The sequence below is a fragment of the Phasianus colchicus genome, chromosome Z (assembly GCF_987193195.1).
Source record: "Phasianus colchicus chromosome Z, bPhaCol1.hap1.1, whole genome shotgun sequence".
Taxonomy (NCBI): Eukaryota; Metazoa; Chordata; class Aves; order Galliformes; family Phasianidae; genus Phasianus; species Phasianus colchicus.
In genome coordinates, this window is record NC_143476.1 from 25,686,707 (window position 1) to 25,694,211 (window position 7,505).

Sequence of the window (7,505 nt, forward strand, 5' to 3'; positions counted from 1 at the left end):
TTTGTGTCTGTATTTGTTTTTTAATTGGCCTCATTTCAAATGTATTTAAACAGTTCCATACCTGGATTGGGTGTTTGTAATGGCTACCAAAAATGAAAAAGAAAAAAAAAAAAAAGAAAGAAATGATTGTGACATGCTTTTATCACTACTTTATTTTTCAAATAACATGTAAATATTGTAATCCATTGGATTTTGTTTTGCTAACCTGTTAATAAAACATATGGGACCATTATCCTTTTAACAAGCCTAGAATGTCATATTGTTTTCCTTTTTTTTTTCTTTTCCCAAAAAATGTATACCTGATATATTGTGGACACACATGTTAGATGCATTATTATGATTCTGTTGACTGTAATGACATAGAATTGAAAATAACATTTTTTTCATTGTTTAATTTATACAGAGGACTTTTTCAGAGTTTGACAGAAGGAATTAAATAGCAAAATGCTAACCCATTGGCTTCAGCACTCGGTATTTCCTGATTTTAAAATTACTGCTTACTGATGGGGGATAGGAAGGGGATACTGAACTGTTGCACTGACGGGTTTGTTTTTTTTAAAAAAAAAAAGAAAAAAAAACCAACAATGAAATTAATAAAAACTTTTTAAGAGTGTTTTGCCTTTGTGTGTTGCATTCTGTATTGGCTACTCTGATAACAGGCTGTGGAAGTGTCTCTGTGACTGATTCTCCATTTAGCATCTCTAGGAGGGAGGGAAGCATCATTTTCCTCTCTGTACCCTTTCTTCTTGTAGTTCACAGAGATAGAATTTGGGATTTAGAGATCAGGTAGAGCCTCTAGCTCACATAGGTCTAGAACCTACCACAGTATCCCTCAAGGATGCCTTGGATATCCATCAGCCCAGCATCTGTTAGGGCTTACTGCCAAAGTTGACTGCCAAAGTTGAACCCAAACATAGAAATGAAGGAATTCTGCAGTATTGAAGTATCAAAATAGATAGAGACAGGCTGAGTATCTGGACTATCAACTCAGTCCTCATTAGTTGAGATGCCCTGTGTTTCAGTATCAGATGACCTACAGGAACCAGCACTGAGATTCAACTGGTGTTGAATGCTTACCTAGTAACCTGAGGCAGGGGGTGTTATATTTTTCCTTTTTATCCACTGAAAACTTAAAAAGATGCTTTGGTGTTGTCTTGGAATATTTTTTTTCTTTTTTCCTAAATACAGTTTTTTTAAAAAGAACATTTAAAAGATGTCAGACATTTTTTTCTGGATGTATCTTAATTAGATCCTGTTTTCAGTTCAAGCTGCTATTTGATTTTACTAGAACTGAGTGTACAGAATGTTAAACAGTTTGAAAACTAATCCCCTGATAGCTTTACAAGCCTCCACCTTTCTTTTCAGTCTCTCTATGAGTCAAAATAATTTGTTAAAAGAATTACTTACTTATCCTCTGTTCTTTAAAAAATGGGGGAAATTTCGTGTTTTAGTTAGCTAGACATTACCTTTTTTTTCAGTGGCTTCTGGAAATAGTTGTTCATAATAAAGATTTGCAGATAGTTTGCAGGCATGTGTCTTCTACCCCAGAGCTGACCTGCACTTCCAATATGTTCAAAAAGAGAAAGAGTGGCTCAGTGATCAACCACAAGAATTACATTACTGTTGGAGTCACAGAATTACAGAAATCATTAATTTTGGAAAAGACCTCTACAACTACCCACCTAGTCCAACCACCAACCTGTCCCCACCATGTCCACCAATCACAGCCCTCAGTGCTACATCCACACGGCTCTTGAACACCTCCAAGGATGGTGAGTCCACCACCTCCCTGGGCAGCCTAAGCCAGAATATCACTGTGCTTTCTGAAAAGAAGTTTTCCTTAATACCCAACCTGAACCTTCCCTGGCACCACTTGAGGCCATTTGCTCTCATCCTATTGCTGTTGCCTGGGAAAAGAGGCTAACCCCACCTCACCACAACCTCCTTTCAGGCAGTTGTAGAGAGTGACAATCCCAGCTCCCTTGGCTGCTCCCCATAAGACTTGTGCTCCAGGTCCTTCACAGCTTGGTTGCCCTTCTCTGAACACAAACCAGGGACTTGGTGTCTTTCTAGTAGTGAGTAGCCCCAAACAGTACTCAAGATGAGGCCTCACCAAAGCTGTGTACAGGGGCATGATCATCTCCCTGCTCCATCTAGCTACGCTAATCCTGATACAAGCCAGGATTCTGTTGGCCTTGGCCATCCGGGCAAACCTTGTGATGATTTATAGAGCATTACATTTCTGTTATTCCACCACAGTGAAAAGAGAAATTGTAACAAAGCCTCCCATCTTCCCAGCTGCAGATTTCTGGCTCAACATGACCATCTCACCTGTCTTGGGATTCCTGATCTGTATTAAAATACAATTTAAAGATTTGGGAGGAAGAAGAGGCAAAGGAAGTAGTTACATCATGAGACATTACTCCAGTTATCTTACTCCCTTGCCATACAATTCCCTTTCTTGTAACTGGGAGTCCTGGGCTTCATGCCATTGGACAACTGGTGCTCAGCACACAGTGCTCTCTGGCTCATTGCTTTTCCTTTTCTTAGGAAGTCTGGGTAAATGCTGCCTTACTGCTAACTGATTGCTGGCATTTCTTTTGTCCTTGAGCACAGCTCTGGAGTTCTCTCCAGTCAACAATTTTGCTTCCATATTCACTCAGATGAAAAGGTTTTGCTGCAATGGCAAGGTCACAGTAAGGATTTTAAATCCAGAATTGTAGGGTTTGCAGTGGAAACTCTACCCTCTGCAAAGTGAAAGGGACTACGTGAAATGATACTTGTGGCCCAGTTATCTTTGAAACTGGTAGTACAGAAGACTTTATGGGTGCTTAAACAGCAAAACTCATCCTCCTGACCCTAAGAAAATGTCTCAGTACAATTGCAGGTATTCAGTACATTTCAATAAAAACTGCCACAAGTTTCCCCACTCCTCCTTTCTCGTAAGGAGTTTTTGTTCAGTATTTTTTTGATAACACAGAACTTTTCTACCATGAGAGCCTAACAGTCTGGCTTCAAAACAGCCGGATTACTATGTAGGAAATGAGTCTGGGTCAGAACACTTTGGAAAAAGGGAATATGTAATCCAAGATAGGCTTAAGATGTTACAGAAACCTCTATTTTTGGAGTGGTTAATTCGATTCTCCCCATACCAAACTGCACTGGAAATGAGAATTTCAGTTTGAGCAGTCAGCAGTACAAGCTTCAGCGTTGAAGACTGCAGTCCTTCCAAGATGCACAGAAATTAACCTTCTGTTATAATTTTATCTGTCACTTATAACTGCCTTCAGATAAACAGAGAAACAGAGAAACCATATGAGCCAAAAGTGGGGTTGGGTGATATAAGTAAGCATCCTAACCAAAGTCTTGGTAAAGAAGGCTGTTGCCTGCTTGGATCAACAGATACTTGGAGAACCAAGCTGAAGGCACTGTCCTTCTTGCTGTGTTTGCTGTTACTTAACAGTGTGTGGATATACAGTACATATCTTGCAAGGGTGGAAGGAGAGAAGGAAGCCTGGTTTATCAGTCATGCAGGTTGTATGTGCGTGGATATAAAGGGAGGTTTGGACAGCATCACAGGGCAGCTTTCTTAATGACAGAGTGGAGCAGCACTGGAGTAGATCACACAGTGAGTACATGGTATCTTCACACTTGTTGATTTTTCAGATGCATACAAACCCATGACTGATGCACTCCAGTGCTGGCAATCAGAAGTCCCTCTCAGACTCATTTCTAATTTCAAGATAAACTTCCCCACTGTTCTTTTAACCTTTGATTTCTCCAGCTTGTCCCCAGCTTTTTGCAAGTCCATGCTTTTGGTGTGAACTACTTTAAGGATTTGTTCAAAGGCTCCTCAACTCTTCTCTAATTTCAGTTTTCCTAGCTGACCTATGTACCCTCATTTTTTACCAAAAGATGTGCTTTTCACATGAATATATGCTTAGTGACATGTAATGGTCCTAAGGCAATGATATTCTGTCAGGATCAAAGTCAACTTTTAACAGACTTTTTCTGTGGATTTACATGCATCATTACTAATGGGCAGCACAGAACAGCTCTTAGATGGCAGAAAACAGCTATCTATCAAGTAGGGGAAGATATCTATCTGTGTTTCTGAGTTTTGTCTTGCCCAAACTATTTAATTAGTTCTGACTTGAATCTTACAGTTCTTTCTCCAGCAATCCCACAATATGATACAAATCAAGAGAAATGCTCCAAAAAACAGCATCAGTGTTTTGTATTTGCTTTTGCTTTGGTTTTGTGATTTAGCCAGTATTTCAACCTGTTATAAGTGGAGGAATCCTGTCCTAAGTTCTGTATACATTAAAAAAAAAAAAAAAAAAAAAAAAAGGAGGAAAACAGCAAGAAAAATAAGCAAGAGAAAATAATTTATCCATTCTGTAGCAACAGATGGACGCTGCAGCTAACAGTTAGGTAGCACTACTGACCTTTTAATTTTTTTACTGCAGGTGAGATCTATTGTGTCCTAGCAACATGCAGGCACTGATCAGATCATGTCTTTTTCTAATTCCCCTAAACCATCTCCTAAAGCAGTTTTCTTACAATAGGTCACGCAGAAAAGTGTCCAGGCAGGTTTTCATTATCACCAGAGGAGATTTCACTACCTCTCTGGGCAGCTTGTTTTAGTGTTCAGTCACCTTTGCAGTAAAGAACTACTTCCTCATGTTCATATAGAAATCTGATGTCCAGTTCATGCCCCTTGTCCTGCTGCTGGGCACCTCTGACAAGAGCCTGGCCCCATATTATTCTTTTGTTGCTAATAGAATATATTTTTGTATATAGAAAATAATCTGCTAAGAATTCCAGTTGATTAATTTCAGCTGGGATGCTTAGAAAAAATGAAGTCAACTGCGGGAGTGAGAAGAGACACGCTTCTTTTCTCTAATAATTTGAATAGTCTGGTATAAAAGCAAATATGGCTCAGCTTGGTTCTTTAATTATCTATTAAGTTTATACTTCCATTAATGAAGAGCTTAGCTTAGTCTAGCCAACTGCATATGTGTGACTTCAAGGTCTGTGCAAAATGTGTTTCTCTGCAGCTCTTCTGCTGTGTTCTCAGTAGTGCCTAAAGAGAGAAATATGTTTACCAGGTATGTCTCAAATGAGTTTAGCTTCTGTTGAAAATGTTGGATTGAAATTTTAACTTTTCTCTCCAACTGAAATCATATTAAGTTACTGGGCCAAATAATGCTTTGAGTCTTTGTGAAGTCATTTAGACTGGAGACAGCGAAGACTTCTATCAGAGATGTTGCAGTAAGAGAAGTGGTAGGTTTTTTCTGTATGAAACAGCGGATAATTAGACAGCAGGATCTGTAAAGCTCTGAATGTTCTACATTATTTCCAGAGAATGTTTTCTTCTGCTTAGACTCTTCAGGACCTCAGGCATGTGATTGTTGAAACCACACGATTTAGGTAATAATAATAATTCAGAAGCAGAAAGGAGTTGGCTTCCCATAGGTAAATAAATATGTCATTAAAAGGATGTTGCCTGCAGAAAAGACAGTAATGATGTCTTTGAGGCACTTTGCTGTGGGTACAAGGTATTTCTTGCTGTTGCTATAGGAGTCTCCTACTGGAAAACAGGCAGAAAATGAGGTTTGCTTTCCCCTTGTTGCAGCCGCTCCTGCAATCACCTGTCCCATTTTCCTTTGCAGGATTACTCCTAGCGACCGGATGGTAAACTCTCACCACACTGGAGCTTGCAGAAGTTGTGCAATTGTCTTTAGGAGAGTGAAAACACCATTACATTTGCTGCAGGAAGCCCAGGTTAGTGTATGGGCACAGCAGACTGCACAGATCCCTCCCTGCCTGCAAAGGTGGAGGATGTAGCAATGGGAGAAAGCAGTGCTACCCCCTAGGCTCTGGCTGGGGCCAGACACAACACACGTGGCAATCAGAAGAGTATCTTTGTAACTGTCTCCATCAATCCTTCTGATCTGTTCCAGAGGGAAGGTGCAGACAGGATGGATGCTGTTTCAGCTCACCCACAGAAAAAAAGATTTGAAGAAGTTAATGAATTTAAACGTGCCTGACCCTATTTTGAGGAACTGTTTGGTCTTCTGTCCCACCCACAAAAAGCAGGAGGACAGGTAGTCAGCTCTCAGTGTCATATCCCATGTAATTGAGTAACAGCAACAACAAAAGTGTAATTACATTTTTATTGTCACATTAAATGCATGTTAAATTCAGCAATTAGGACCTCATTCATGTCCTCATGAAGGCATTCATGTTGTAACTCAGATTTATTTCAATATAATGGTATTGGAAAGTTGGGAAGGAAACACTCCTCACATCAAGTGAGTACTGACCCTGAGTGGGTGAGTGGCTCACAGGGACACTGTGCACAGCCTATGAGGGTGATGTAAAAAAGGAGTAAGGGGTAAGGCTCTTCAAACAATGCACTAATTACACACGTAATGGCAACAGGAAGAAAGTGCATTACTCCCATGTCAGCCTCCTAGTCTTTCAAAAGCTGAAATGGCAGTGTGGGGTTTTTAAAAGTTTCAGGGGGCCTGTGGGCACCTGTGCCATTTTGAAAAATAAGATGCATGGTTTTGAAATTTAAAATGAGTGGTTTTGAAGTTAGGGCATGCTGCTGTTCTCATCCCAGGTTGCTACAGGAAAGCTCTCTATTAGTACCAACACAGTGACTACCTGCTGTGGCTGACAGGCAAAGGCAGAAACTCAGCCAACTCAAGGGGCCCACAGCCTCTCTGGGCTAACACTTGCACCTAGGAGGATCTCCTAAGGTATGAGAAGGCTGCCCTGACCTTTGGCCCTGCGAAGATCTGGAATCTAGAAGTCACCCATGGAATTGAGGTAGTTGAGGGGTGTCATGTGGGCAGATGTGCCCAACTTGATGATCTTCTTGAGAGTTGACCAGGCTGAGAGAGTCGGTCACCAGGCTGAGATTGTTCAGCAGTCTGAGACGGAAATTGATGCTTGGTGTCATGCGGTTGCTCTAAGACAGCCCTGTCTTGGAGCCTAGCCAGGAGAGGGTGATAAGCAGGCTTCCAGCCAGAGGATAAACATGAGCAGCATGAGGGGGCTGGAATCTCAACTCTGTTCAGGGCAAAAGGAGAAGACTCCCCCTTGCCACTGAAGTCCCACTGGCTAATAGATTTCAAGTTCTTTTCAAGAAAGAAAAGTTATGGACAGCTGCTTGGAACTGGAAAGGGGGAATGACATTAAGAAGGTCCAGCAGAGGACCTGAATCAGAACCAGTGCCTCTAGAAAAAAAGGCACAGGGTCTTAGTAATTGGAGACTCTTGGACGAGGGTTACTGAGGCACCATCTGCCAACCAGACAATCTCTCTAGAGAGGTTTGCTGCCTGCTGGGGCCCGCATTAGGGACACCAAGAAGACAATATCTGATATGGAAAAGTCAGATGACTGCTATCCTCACCTCATCTTTCAAACCAGGTCACATGAGGTTATGACCAGGAAATTAAAAAGGATTTTGTGTGCCTTGGGAAGGTGTTGAA